Source organism: Panthera pardus, unplaced genomic scaffold, assembly GCF_024362965.1.
Source record: "Panthera pardus isolate Hobbes unplaced genomic scaffold, ASM2436296v1 HiC_scaffold_24, whole genome shotgun sequence".
Taxonomy (NCBI): domain Eukaryota; kingdom Metazoa; phylum Chordata; class Mammalia; order Carnivora; family Felidae; genus Panthera; species Panthera pardus.
The window spans coordinates 64,847,218-64,862,194 of record NW_026526810.1 but is presented as its reverse complement, the minus strand read 5'-3'; the positions used below and the strand labels follow the sequence as shown (position 1 = coordinate 64,862,194).

General features: G+C 41.1%; 1 pseudogene; it reads left to right on the top strand.

The window, feature by feature from the left end:
• Window positions 1-8,014: 8,014 nt before the first annotated feature.
• On the top strand, window positions 8,015-9,030 carry LOC109255645 (Y-box-binding protein 1-like; annotated as a pseudogene).
• Window positions 9,031-14,977: the final 5,947 nt, after the last annotated feature.

Sequence of the window (14,977 nt, the reverse complement as noted above, 5' to 3'; positions counted from 1 at the left end):
ATATAGTGCCTACTGGAAGTAGGAGATTTAGCACTCTCCTGATTTTTAAAGATTCCATTCTTTTCTCCTTCTGAAAAGAAGCAGAGAACCTCCTTCAACCTTCTCAATATGTCTTTCTCTACTCCTCTGAAGCCTTTCCCACTCCTTGCCCACCATCATGCTGGTCTATTGTGTCATATCTCTTTTCTTCTCTTTTTCCCATTCCCAAAAGGAAGAGGGCAAAAGTCTGGAGGGCTTAGGAAGCATAAGAAACAATGTGGACAAGTGAGGCACATTGTAATGGCCCAATAAACCTGAAGGAAAGAAATGTACACACAGAGATGTTATGAGTGATACCTGTGCAGTGCTCATTTGCTATAAACCCACCAAATTTCACTCATTCCCTGAATAATCCAGTAAACTCACAGATGGACTGATCCATGAATAATTTGGCAGATGGGGACTTTCAAGTGTAGAAAAAAGGACTCACGGCTTGCAAACTAAAGATGTCAAGTAGAAAATACTGAATTCAAATTATTGAGGTCAAATGAAAATTAGTTTTTAAATGCGTCTTTTATCGACTTAGTAGTGGGCTTTTTTAAAAAGAAAATTTCTTGGAAAAAAAAAAGAGCTTTTTTTTCTGTCGAATGTATCAAGATTTAAGCCTTGAGGTAAACTTTTATTTCTAATTCAAAGCTTTCATCATTTACTTTTTTTTTTAAGTGGGCTCCATGCCCAATGTGGGTGGGGCTTGAACTCATGACCCTGACATCAAGAGCCACATGCTCCACCAACTGACCCATCCAGGTGTCCCCAGGGCTTTCATCGTTTAGTCTACTAATAGATCAAAAGACTAGTTTCTTAATAAATGGAGTGTTGAGAAATTAATCACAGAGATAAGGTGGGAGTAAAGTGCCCACATTCTGTGAACACCAAAGAAAATTAGAGAAGAATGTCTACTTCCTCTGACATGATAACAGGTCCTTTTAGGGGTACATGCAACCTGTAACAAGAAGTACAGTGGTGGGAATAATTGTTTTCAGGCATCCCTTCTATACAAGCCCTGGACCAAAACCTCCACACAACCAGGAAGTTATGATGGTTGTACTTCTTTCTTACGCCAACACTGATTTGTCACGGAGTCTTTCCTAGAATTATGGAGATTTGATGGGATATTAGAGAAGTGTGGAAACCCACAAAGAAACCTAAATGATACCTCTCTGACCTTATCTACTACCACCCTCCCCTTCATTCACTCAGCTCCAATTACATGGACTCTTTGCTATTCCTCAAATGCTTGGAGCACATTCCCACCTGATGGCCTTTGCACTGGTTGCTTCCTCAGCTGGGAACCTCTTCCCCTAGATCCCATAGTCAATTCTCCCATTCCCTTAATGCCTCTCCTCAAATATCACCTTCTCACTAAGGCTTATGCTGATGACACTACAGAAAACTGGAACTCACCTAGAATCCCCAGCATGCCTGATCCCATTTACCCTGATCTACTTTTTTATTTTTTGAAAGCATTGATCACCTTCTAACATATATGATTGATCTACTTAATTAGTCTATTGTTTCTTATTGTCCATCTCCTGCTCCTAGAATGTCAACTCCATGAGGGCAGGAACTTTTTGTATGTTTTGTTCAATGAAGTATCCAAAGTATCTGGAAAATTACATAGGACATAGTATTAGTTCAATAAATACTTTTGAGTGATTATAACCTCTCCAGTATTTTAACTTAGTCCTTTAGGAATTGATCATTAGAAATGAACTTACTGGGGTACATGGGTAACTTAGTTGGTTAAGCAGCCAACTCTTGATTTTAGCTCAGGTCATGATCTCACAGTTCGTGAGTTCAAGCCCCATGTTGGGCTCTGTGTTCACTGTGTGGAGCCTACTCCAAATCTCCCTCATTCTGGCCCTCCCCCCACTCTATCTTTCAAAAATAAATACATGTTAACAAAAACGTTTTTAAAAAAAGAAGCGAATTTGCTAGCTTAAAGATTATGACTCAAAATAGTGTTGCCAAACTGCTTTCCGTAATGTTTGCAGGGTTAAGTAATTCACTCATGGTCACTCGGTTAGCAGTTGGTTGAAATGGGATTTGAACCTTTCAAGGCCTACACTCTCAACCACTGTGTCATGCTACGTAGAAGAGATTGAACCAATAAACATCAAGTGGTCTTTAAAGAACAAGAAATTACAACTATGTACCCCTTGAAGGGAGGGAAATATCTCATTCATTTTTGTATCCACATAGCAAAGTATCTGGCACAAAAGAGGAACTCACTAAATACTTGTTGAATCAATTGACAAAAAAATACTTTTAAAAAGCAACATTGCACATAATAAACATGAAAAGTCTCAAAATTTAGGGGGAAGTTGATCTGTGCATTAAAATCATTGCCCAGGTTTTTAAAGAAGTCAGTAGAAACCTTATCAACAAAGGGACAATTGAACTGAAAGGATCAGAATCCCCACTGGACATCAATAGTGTGTACATTAATGTGTATTGTGTACACTGGGATTCTTCATGAAAGACCAAAGGACATTGAAAATCTGTCCCTTTCTGCCCTTTGCTCTTTCCTCATACCTTTCACTCAAGGGCTGGGCAATGCCCATAGCAGCTTCACAAAGTAGACAGTAACAACTTGCCCCTTTTTGAAATCACTGCTCTGAAGAGTATAGTGATTTGCTGGGGATCCAACGTGATGAGCAGCAGAGTTGAATCCTTTACCTCCTAACTCCTTAATTTCAGCTTCGTCATCTCTGCCATTTCCTCAGAGACACCCCAAGTCTTTTCTCTCTGTTTCCACCTGACTGCTATTTCAGGACTGCAGGCTCAGACCTTGGCAAAGACATGCTTAGAAAAGGCTCCTTTCACTGAGAGGAACCTGAGTTTTCATCTTACTAGACCATCACCATTTCAGCCTCAAATGGATTTGATCTTGAGCTACCAAAATCTTTTTTTTTTAATGTTAATTTATTTTTGATAGAAAGAGCATGAGCAGGGAGGGGCAGAGAGAAAGAGGGAGACACAGAATCCGAAGCAGGCTCCAGGCTCTGCACTGTCAGCACAGAGCCCAATGCATGGCTCAAACTCATGAACCGTGAGATCATGACCTGAACCGAAGTTAGACACTTAACTGACTGAGTGACCCAGTTGCCCCCGAGCTGCCAAAATCTTGCTTAGAGGGATCTTGTAGGAGGGAACTCCTTGGCTGTGTCAACTGAATGCCAGGGGCTTAAACCCTAAAGAAGAGACAAGGTAGAAGCTCTTGGAACACACTGAAGTATGACAGCTTTATTTCTCTAATAAAATGGAATATGGTTAAGTTTCAAAGATATTTTATGGCTCGCCCTACCTTCGCATGGCAGAATCAGAATTCTGTCCCAAGTCTCCTGCCCTTAGATTTTTCCACTACTCGGCAGTTGCCTCTAGAGAGCTGAGGTAGATTAACTCCTAAATCTCTTTTAGTACATTGTACTTAGTTTTTATTTTTAAGATTTTGTTCTTTGGAGTTTATCATAGTATTTATTTTTTTTTAAGATTTGATTCTTCATAGTATATTATGATCTTATCTACTTGGTTGCCAACCAAAACAGGAAATAAACCTCTGAGAAAAAAAGTTGCTCTGAGGTTTTTAAAGGTGGAGAACCAAATGGTGTCTTCTCTGCATACAGAGAAAGCACTCAACAGCGCTTCCCCCATAGGTTACAGGTTTACACAATCTGTACACAGAGTTACGTCCCAGTGAGTGGCACTGGATTGGGAAGCCGAAGGGGAGCAGAGCTCTCATGCTTCAGCTGTACTCTTCCATTTCTTCTCCAGAACAGCCCAAATCTAATATGTATGCTGACTTTCAGAGCACCAGAAAGACAGGCTTTCTCTGGTGGTAATGAGGACTCTGTTGCTTACACAAACAAGCAAAGACTGAATGACCATCTGCCAGTAGAAGAGACTCATTCTTTCTTTGGAAGATTGTATCATATTCAACATTCATTCCACAAACATTTGTGAATGCCTAGCAGGCACTGTGCTAGGCAGAGGGAAGTGATGGTCTAAATCACTCTCAATCCCAATGGCTTTTTGATGACTAGAAAGAACAGGTGCTGTGGCAAAATCTAAAAGGTGACAAGTCATAATCCTAGACATTTTGAGGAACCTGGGAGGGTGTATGTATTTGTGGTGTGGAGGGTGCCTTTGTAGAAAGCAACACAATGAAAAAGTATACTGAGTCCTGAGACTGAAGAGAGATTAAAATAATTCTCATAAATTAAGAGTCCTTCTACTAGATGTATAAATACCACACCAAGTAAAGAGGTGGTAAAACTCACCAATTCTCTCCAATTACACAGGGGTGATTTGGCTGGCTCTTATAATGTTCTTTCTTCCATTTCTTCCATAATCCCTTCTGAAATGAAACAGAAAGAAAACAAACTGATTTGGTCATTAGCAGCTGGTTATCTGTTTAAATGGTCTCACCCTTTTAATGTTGGTCTCTGGATTTTTTTTTAATCTCTTTCCTTCTCTGTAAATTTTGCATTTGTCCGTTTCAATACTTCTTCCTTCTTCTAACCAAGTATGGTAGAACTAAGCCTACTTGACCTTGCCACTTTAATCAGTAACTACCATGGGCACCATTAGAACTATATTTGAACAGGTTCCAAAATCTGCCACTCAAAACCATTCCTTCATTCAACAAACAGTTTTATGGAAGGAAAGTACTTATTTTTTGTTAATATAAATAAATTGTATACTTTATGAGATATAAGCTAATATGAATTTAAAGCTTAAAATTTTTTATCAGGAAAATATAAGTGTTTTGATCATGGTACTCATGTCACAATGTACACATATATCAAATCATCACATTGTCACTTCAAGTGTATGTAATCTTTACTTGTCTGTCAATTACACCTCAATAAACCTGGGGGGCAGGAGAAAGAAAATAGAAATTTTCTGTGGAGTTGTGTCAAGTCAAAACCAGTTAGTCTTAGGTTCTATTGTTGTCCTGCTGAACTAACAAGCATTATTGAGTAAAGACCTATTTTGTGAAATAATATATCTAAAAATTTGAATTCTGGGGTGCCTGGTTGGCTCAGTCAGTAGAGTATGTGACTCTTGATGTCACGATCATGAATTCAAGCCCCGTGTTCCTCATGAAGCCTAAGAGAAAGAAAGAAAGAAAGAAAGAAAGAAAGAAAGAAAGAAAGAAAGAAAGAAAGAAAGAAAGAAAGAAAGAAAGAAAAAGAAAGAAAACTAATAATAGTTTTAAAAATTAGAATTCTGCTCTTTTTTTTCACTCCTTTAACAAACTGATCTATCATAATCCTGGGTACACTTACACAGGTCACTTGACTTTATTTTCGTTATCTGGAACATAGGTACTAATTTGATCCCTTTAATTATTGTGATAGTTAATTTTATATGTCAACTTGGCTAAACCATGGTACCCACTGTATGATCAAATACAGGTCTAGATGTTATTGAGACGGTGTATTTCAAATGTGGTTACCATTTAAATCAGTAGACTTTAAGTAGATTACCTTCCATAATTGGGTGTGCCTCATGCAATCAGTGGAAACCCTTTAAAGAAAAGACTGAAATCCCCAGAAAAAGGAATTCTGCTTCCAGACTCAAGACTGCAAGACTGACGCCTGCCATTTTCCAGCCTGCTGATCTGCCATGCACACTTCAGATTTGCCAGGTCCCACAGTCTCATGAGCCAATTCCTTAAAATAAATCTCTGTCTCTGTCTCTCTCTCATTCTATCTCTTTCTCTCTCTCTCCCTCTCTCTCTATATATATACATACAATTTAGTTTGATCATAGATGATAGATCAATTGATCAATAGATAAATAGGTAGGTAGGTAGATAGATAGATATCCTATTAGTTATGTTTTTCTGGACAACCCTGACTAATACAATGACCTCCCTTGCAATTGTCTTAAAGATGAGAATGTGGTTTAGGTTTAGGAAAGGTTACATATATAGGAAGACCATTATTCCTTTATCACTCCCAGGAGATAAACTTCTCCTGAAGATCTTATTATATTCTCTCTCCCTCCCTCAACATCTATCTTACCTAAACAACAATAGTCATTATTACTTTACAAAGGTGAGGCAGATAGAGGATAGGAAAACTCAGGGTCATCAAACCAAATCAATCAACCCACTTACTTTATGAAACTCTGACTCTCTTTAAAAGACCAAAGCAGGGGCGCCTGGGTGGCTCAGTCAGTTAAGCGTCCGACTTCAGCTCAGGTCACGATCTCACGGTCCGTGAGTTCGAGCCCTGCATCGGGCTCTGGGCTGATGGCTCAGAGCCGGGAGCCTGCTTCTGATTCTGTGTCTCCCTCTCTCTCTGCCCCTCCCCTGTTCATGCTCTGTCTCTCTCTGTCTCAAAAATAAATAAACGTTAAAAAAAAAAATAAAAAAAAAAAAGACCAAAGCAATATTCCTCAACGTATAATCAGTAACATTAATTCATAGTCTTATCTTGCTTGTTTGAAATAGATTTTCCACTAACATTAAACACTTACCACCTACTCCAAAACCTCCTCATTATTCAGTTGTCCTCTTATACCCTGTTACAGAAGCCCAGGATGGAAAATCCTATAGCACAAAATTTTACACAGGGTGGATTTCAGGCTTGAAAGCTTTGGGATTTTTATCTGTCAGACATAGGATTTTGAAGTGCTCATTGGATGACTATAATTGAACTTGCCATCAATGAATACTCAGGGGAACTATTAGAAGTTTTCCATTTCAATGAATTTCTTGTTATTAGTCTCATTCATTTAGCAGTTTAATAAGTGGACAATAAAACCAGCAGCCTCCAAATGTTGAAGAGTGCCAAACTTTTGGCAATTAGTATGACATCAGTTTGTTTAGCCACCGTACTAATGATTGCAATACACATCAGAGATTCAAAGTCCACTGACAAATGAACCTCACCCATGAATACTAAATAAATTAGTATCAATCCATGGGCTCCCAAAATACCCAATATGCAGTCTGGAACTCACTTAGTTTCCAGAAATAACTGACTCAACACGTCCTCATTTGTCTTTTCTATTGCTTGAGTAAAAAAGTCAAAGCAAAAAAATACAGTCGGCTCTGTACAGATTATCCACATAAGATAACCTCTTTATGTAAGGCAAAAATATCAAGATGTTTGGAACCAGCTAGTTTTTAAATCTCCTTAAAAGATTTTTGACTACCTAAAGGAAAAACAATAATGCATGGTGGAATTTATAATACGCAGAAATAAAATATACAAAAATAATAACAAAAAAGGCTGGGAGGAGGAAAATGGAAGTTTGGAAGATTCTTATGTTATACAGGCAGTGGTATAATATTATTTTATAATATACTGCTTTAAAGAGTATTCTCTAAATGCTAGAGAAACAGTAAAATAAAGTGGTATAGTTAATAATGTAATAGTAGAGATGAAATAAAATATTTTTAAAAACTGAGTTAATCCAGGGCACCCAGGTGGCTCAGTCAGTTAAGCATCTGACTTCGGCTCAGGGCATGATCTCGCTGTTCATGAGTTCGAGCCCCGTGTTGGGCTCTGTGCTGACGACTCAGAGCCTGGAGCCTGCTTCAGATTCTGTGTCCCCCTCTGTCTCCACCCCACTCCTGCCTGTTCTCTGTCTCTGTCTTTCAAAAATGAATAACCATTTAAAAAAATCTCACTTCATCTAAATGATAAAAAGAAAAAGAACATAAGAAAAATTAGGTTGGAAAACAAATAGCAAAACGGTAGATTTAAACCAAACCCCATCAATAATCACATTAAATGTAAACGGTCTACCTTATATCTAGAATATGTAAAGAACTCTTACAACTCAATGATAAAAAGACAAATAACCAACCTGAGAATGGGCAAAGGATTTAAACTGACATTTTCCCAAAGAAGATACACAAATGGCCAATAAGCCCATGAAAAATTTTTCAACATTATTATCCTTCGGGGAAATGCAAATCAAAGCCACAACAAGATACCACTTCACATGCACTAGGATGACTATAGTCAAGAGGCAGAAAATGACAAGTGTCACAAAGGATGTGGAGAAATTAGAACCCCCAATAATAATTGGTAGGACTATAAAATGATGCAGGCATTTTGGAAAATAATTCGGCAGCTCTTCAAAATGTTAAAGACAGACCTATCATAACCCAGCAGATCCACTCCTACACCCAAGAGAACTGAAAACATATGTCCACACAAAAATTTGTACATATTCATTGCAGCATCATTCATGCTATCCAAAAAGTGAGAACAACTAAAATGTCTATCAATTGACAGAAGGTTAAACAAAATGCGGTATGTTCATAAAATGGAATATTATTCAGTAATAAGAAAGGAATGAGGTACTGATACGTGATACAACATGTATCTACCTTTGCAGTGTAGGAGATGAAGAGACTATGAAGTTTGATGATGTTGAGGAGAAAAGAATACCGAGGCAACAAATGTCACGGGCCCTGGCAGAGTTCCATCATCGCAAAGTCAGTAAACACACAGCAGACTGTAACCATTTACAGATGCTTGGCCATTACCAGAATCACCAGAACAGTGAGAGTAGGAAAAAGAACAAGGGATGGGTGAGTGCTCCCGAAGTCCAGGCCCAGAAGCACCACCCCTACCTCAGGCCATGGGTGTCACCTTACTATATGTGTAGATTCCATGGGCCTTGACCGGACGATTCCAACGCTCTGGTGCAGGAAGTGATGGAGGATACTGACAACCAGGGTGCAGGACAGCAACGTGGACCAGTGAGACAGAATGTGAATCAGAGCTATAGACCATAATTCTTCAGGGCCTCTCTTCACCAAACACAGCCTAGTGAGGACAGCAACGAAAGGGAGATGAGAGCCAAGGTCAGCAGCCATATCGGGGTCGGTACCACAACTTCAGTTACCTCCTCAGATGCCCAGAAAACCCTAAACCACAACATGGCAAAGAGACAAAAGCAGTTGATCCACCAGCTGGAAATTCATCTGTTCCTGAGGCTGAGCAAGGTAGGGCTGAGTAAAAGCCAGCTTAGGACCTCTGCCAAAATCTAGTTTACTCATCCAACCAAAAGAAATGAATATAAAATTCCAGAAGAAGAAATTTATAAAATATTGGAGCTGATGCTGTAAGTGCTTGCTTTTTTGTCCATGGACTAGATAACTAGAACTATCTGCATTATCTGTGCAGCTTGGGGTTTTTAATATTTTTACCTAAAGCCCTTTACCCTATCTTTTGGGTAATGACAAACAAGTTTTTTTGTATTTTTTTTTTTAATGCCTGGTTTTTCTCAATACGTCTTTAAAGGTTTTTAAATTGTGGGGTGCCTGGGTGGCTCAGTCAGTTAAGCATCTGACTTCAGCTTGGGTCATGATCTCACCGCTTGTGGGTTCGAGCCCCGTGTCTGGCTCTGTGCTGACAGCTCAGAGCCTGGAGCCTGCTTCGGCTTCTGTGTCTCCCTCTCTCTCTCTCTGCCCCTCCCCTGCTCGCACTCTGTCTCTCTCTCTCTCTCTCTCTCTCAAAAAATAAATAAACATTAAAAAAAAATTTAAAGATTTTTAAATTGTTTCTTATCTGGCCAAGTTGAAATGACTAGGAATCTCACTTTGACTCTGTAACAAAAGTTTATAACTTGATTTTTTAAGTCAATTGTAATATTGTGATTTATATTAAGAAATACATATTTGGTCTTCATCCCCTTTCCAAGCACAGAGCTCCAAAAACCCTAGGAATTTCCTAAGTGATGAGAACGATAAAGGTGTCTTTTTTATGTTACTAAGATACCTTTGAAAACACCGGAGAGGGGAGCTGGTTGCCAGGAGAACCAACCTTGGTTTTTTTGTTTGTTTGTTTCTTAAAGTTTATTTATTTATTTTTGAGACAGAGAGAGAGAGAGAGAGAGAGAGAGCATGAGCTGGGGAGGGACAGAGAGAGAAAGAGAGAAAGAATCCCAAGCAGACTCCATACCGTCAGTGCAGAGCCTGACTCCAGGCTCAATCCCTTAAGATCGGGCCCTGAGCCAAAACCAGTCTGACACTTAACTGACTGAGCCACCCAGGTGCCCCAGAAAAACCGACTTTGTAATTAAAGATTTGAGACTTTCAGTACCACTCCCTGACCCCTGGGGAGTGGAGAGGGGCTGGAGGAGCAGGAGCAGGGAAGGGACAGAGAGAGAGGGAGACACAGAATCCAAAGCAGGCTCCAGGCTCTGAGCTGTCAGCACAGAGCCTAACACGGGCTCGAACTCGTGAACCATGAGATCATGACCTGACCCAAAGTCAGACACTTAGCCAACTGAGCCACTCAGTCACCCCTCTAGCTTGCCTTTTTTAAAATGAGAGCTCACAAATGGAATTATCAGGTAAAAGAAATATGAACATATTAATGGCCTTGATTTGTAATGTCAGATTATTTTCCAACAGGATTATGTCCATCCAAATTCCATCTCAAAAAAGTTCATTTTAGGCACCTGGGTGACTCAGTTGAGTGTCTGACTTCGATTCAGATCATGATCTCATGGTTCATGAGTTCAAGCCCCACATCATCAGGGAGCCCACTTCACATCCTCTGTCCCCCTCTTTCTCTCTGGCCCTCCCCCACTCATGCTTTCTCTCAAAAATAAAAGCATTTTTTTATAAAGTTCATTTTAGGGGCACCTGGGTGGCTCAGTTGGTTAAGTGTCTGACTTTGGCTCAGGTCATGATCTTACAGCTCATGAGTTCCAGCCCTGCATCAGGCTCTGTGCTGACAGCTCAGAGCCTGGAGCCTGCTTCTGATTCTGTTCTCCCACTCTCTGCCCCTCTCCCACTCATGCTCTGTCTCCCCCTCTCTCTCAAAAATAAGTAAACATTAAAAAGGTAATTGAAAACAAAGAAAAAAGTTCATTTTATTTATGTATTATATTTATTGGGGGTGGGGTAGAGAGTGCATGCATTCAAGTAGGGGAGGGGCAGAAGGAGAGGGAGAGAGAGAATCTCAAGCAGATTCCATGCCCAGCACAGAGCCCCATGTGGGGCTTGATCTCATGACCATGAATCACGATCTGAGCCAAAATCAAGCGTCAGATACTTAAATGACTGAGTCTCCCAGGTTCCCCTCAAAAGTTAATTTTAAAAATCACAATGAAAACTCACTTCTACCTCACCCAAAGACAATTCTGTTTAATCTTTGATTCCAAACAAATTGTATAATACATGGTTAACTATATCTTATATTAACTAGGAGCAGCCCTCACTTTTGATTTCCAAATAACCTACAATCTGAGCCTCAGAGCTCTGGTCAGCCTCATCGTGTGTGGGGACAAAGCTACATCAATAATCATTTATTTTCTACTCTAGCTAACAGGCTATAATGTTTAACAAACTTCATTGAAAATTTGAAGACAATACAAGGGAATTACAAAGCAGGAAAGGAAAATCTTAAAACTAACTAAAGATTTTTATGATTCTTAATGTCCAATGACCATGCCTTGCCATAGGAATCCCCTACTGGCTCTCTTTCCTCTCCTTGAATTGCAGCATATTGCCTATGCTTACTTTTCCCCCCATCTTCTATGGGTGATTATATCCCTGCATTCAAGTGCAAAGCCCTACACCTCATTTCTACCCTGCCTGATAAACTCCTAAAGTATATTAAGATTGTATCAATTTCTCAGGAAAGCATGTAATATCCTTGCAAAATCAATCAGAATATTTAACATCTCATTTTGAAGCATTTGGATCTGGATTTCCAAAGTTCAGGGTCTCCCCAAAAAGATTGACCACAGTGGTCTCTCCTGAGCAAATAATCTACCCCATATACAAACTCCATCTTGCAGCCTTTAATCCACAACCAAGAGTTGTCAGGATTTCACCTTCCACAAACCAGAGAAGAGAGAAACACTGAGATCCAGTCCCAGAACCCCTGGCACATAACATTTAGTGAAAGTTCAGGATTAGAAGTGAAATACCTAGGGACACCTGGGTGGCTCAGTCGGTTAAGCATCTGACTCTTGATTTTGGCTCAGGTCATGATCTCGCAGTGATGGGATTGAGCGCCCCATCGGGCTCAGTGCTGGGGGTGGGGCCTGCTTAAGATTCTCTCTCTCTTTCCTTCTCTCTCTCTCCCCTCTGGCCCTCTTTCGTGCTCTCTCTCTCAAACCAAAAACAAAAAGATGTGAAATAGCTAACACTTATATACCACTGAGTATGTAAGTTACATGTTACCTAGGTAGGTAGGTAGGTAGAAATAGAGATAAACATACATAGTTATAACTCACAACAACCCATGAGCCAGGGACTATTACTATTACTATTCTCATTGTATAAGTGAGGAAACTAAATCAAAGAGAAAGTGACTTACTCAAGACCACCCAGCTAGAAAAAAGCAAATTCAAATCCAGGCAGTCTACTCCCAAAGTCCCCAGTGGTAACTCACAGCAGGCATCCACTCAGCAAATACAGTTTCTCACTGCCAGGGTCACCTGTGAAGTTGGGTGCAGCTGAAGAGGCCTCGTAGCCACCGCTTGTCTCACGGCACAGAGGGCAGAGGCAGAGTCTGTCCTCTGCAGCTCGGCCCGGGAGGAGATAACTGGATGCATCAGAGCGACTAAGGAACGAAGGAAAACCACCTCTCCTCTCCCAACCATCCAGAACACTTCAGACACACGTGTGGGTGCTCCGCTGCCACGTTGCTGGTACCAATCCGGCCCGCCCAAACCAGACGTCCGGTTCGTGCGCTTGGCCCGCACCGAGGCTCCTTCCAGAGCCGTCCCCTCCGTGGGCTGCTGAACGCCTTGTCCCGCAGCGCCTGTGAGAACACGCGGGTCCTTGGCAGGGCAGCGCTCCTGGGAGCCACAGCGTTATTTAAAAGGAGAACACTGCCACCGCTGGAGGAGTTCCCTAGACAGACACAAGTGACAGTGAAGCGGCAACGGTAGTGATAGTGATCGTAGTGGTAGCAGCAGCCACGGTAGCAGTAGTAATACGGGGACGGTTAGCACCACTTCAGGAAAATGTGGATCAGAAAAGACTCCTTCATTACAAAGACCAGAGGTGGCAAACATCCAGCCGGTAGAAAATTATTTTGAAACCCCCCTGCAGAGTTCGCTACTGACTCGAGCCTTACTTCCCACCGTCAGGGAAACATAAAGAAGGAAATCTCCCCACATCTGCTGCGGGACACCCCGGGCCAGGCACTGCATCCCCGGTGCCTGAGCCGCTGGAACCGGCGGCAGAAGGTCCGTGCCCTCCCTGGGGCTGAGGGAGGAAAACCCAATCTGGATGCAAAACCCAGAAGAAACACCAGGGTGGGAAGCTCCTCTCTTGACAGGTGACTTTCAGCTTCCGCAGGAGCAGTTGAGGGTTCCCTTAGAGCAGTGTCCTCGCGGGAACGTTTTCTACTAGTGAATCCACAGGCTGTAGTCCAGGAGATTCTGTGAACACTGAACAGTAGAATGGTGTGTAAAGAACAGAGATGACAAGTGGGAAGAATAACACAGGGAGAGGCAGAAGTGGTCCATTTCTCCATAATAAGAGTTTCTCTTCTCCCAAGGCAGGAGAATATGGAAACAGGGGTGTGATCAGACATGGGTTATGCACATTGTGTGTGTTTGGGGAGGCGGGGGGAATAGGGATGGTGATGGTGGTGTTTGTAGCAGTGTGGAAGAGATGGGAGAATTTTACTACCAGCAATCAGATATTTTTATTTAATCTCAAGAAATACAATATGTTCATCTGTACATATGTATGAATCTAGAGAAAGAAACAGAAAGACAAAGGAAACTATTAACTTTAGTTGCTTTACTTTAGAAAGCTAGAATTAAAAGCAAGTGGTGAGGGGCACCTGGGTGTCTTAGTCAGTTGGGCCTCTGACTTGGGCCCAGGTCGTGATCTCTTGGCTTTTGAGTTTGAGTCCTGTGTCTGGCTCCCAGCTCTCAGCATGGCACCCACTTTGGGCTTTGGATCCTCTGTCTCCCTTGCTCTCTGCCCCTACCCTTCCTTCTCTCTTTCTCTCTCTCTGTCTCTCTGTCTCTCTCTCTCTTAGTAAATAAATAAATAAATAATCTTTTAAAAAATCATTCTTTTAAAAAAATTTTTTAAATGTTTATTTATTTTCTAGAGGGAGAGACACAGAGTACAAGCAGAGGAGGGGCAAAGAGAGAGGGAGACACAGAATCTGAAGCAGGCTCCAGACTGAGCTGTCAGCACAGAGCCTGACGCGGGGCTCAAACTCACAAACAATGGCAAAGACCTGAGCCAAATGAGCTCCCAAAAAATATTCTTTTAAGAAAAGATAATACTGTCATCTTGTGGCCAGATGTAACATTGCAACTTTATACACACGTGTGTGCGCACACACACACACACACACACGCACTAAACATTTTCTTCCCTATTAATTTAGAACTAAAAAGAATCTTAGAAATCATTCCGTCTCTGTTCAGACCCATCATTTTACAGTGAAGGCTCTTGAAGCTTATATCCCTCTCCAGGCTTCATTTCTTCACATTTAGCCAGTTGCCCAGTATTACTCAGATTAACATTAACTTTTATAAAATAAATACATAAATATCCAAAGTTATTCACACTGGCATATGCTGCCAATGCCTGCACCTGCATGTGAGAATCAATTTGATATCAAATCAACTTTTGGTAACTTTAAATCTGAGATTCATGTTTGAAAGCATGGCTTTTTTTCTCTGTCCATAGTATTTAATACGTGTGGGAGTTTCTCTTACTCCTTCATTTTTTAAGTTATTTATTTATTTTGAGAGAGAGCACATGCACAAGCAGGGGTGGGGGGCAGAGACAGAGAGACAGAGACAGAGAGACAGAGAGAGAGAGAGAGAAAGAGAATCCCAAGCAGGTTCCACTCTGTTAGAGCAGAGCCCAATGTGGGACTTGAACCCACGAACTGTGAGATCATGCCTGAGCCTAAAACAAGAGTCAGAGGCTTAACCGACTGAGCCACCCAGGCACCTCTCTTATTCA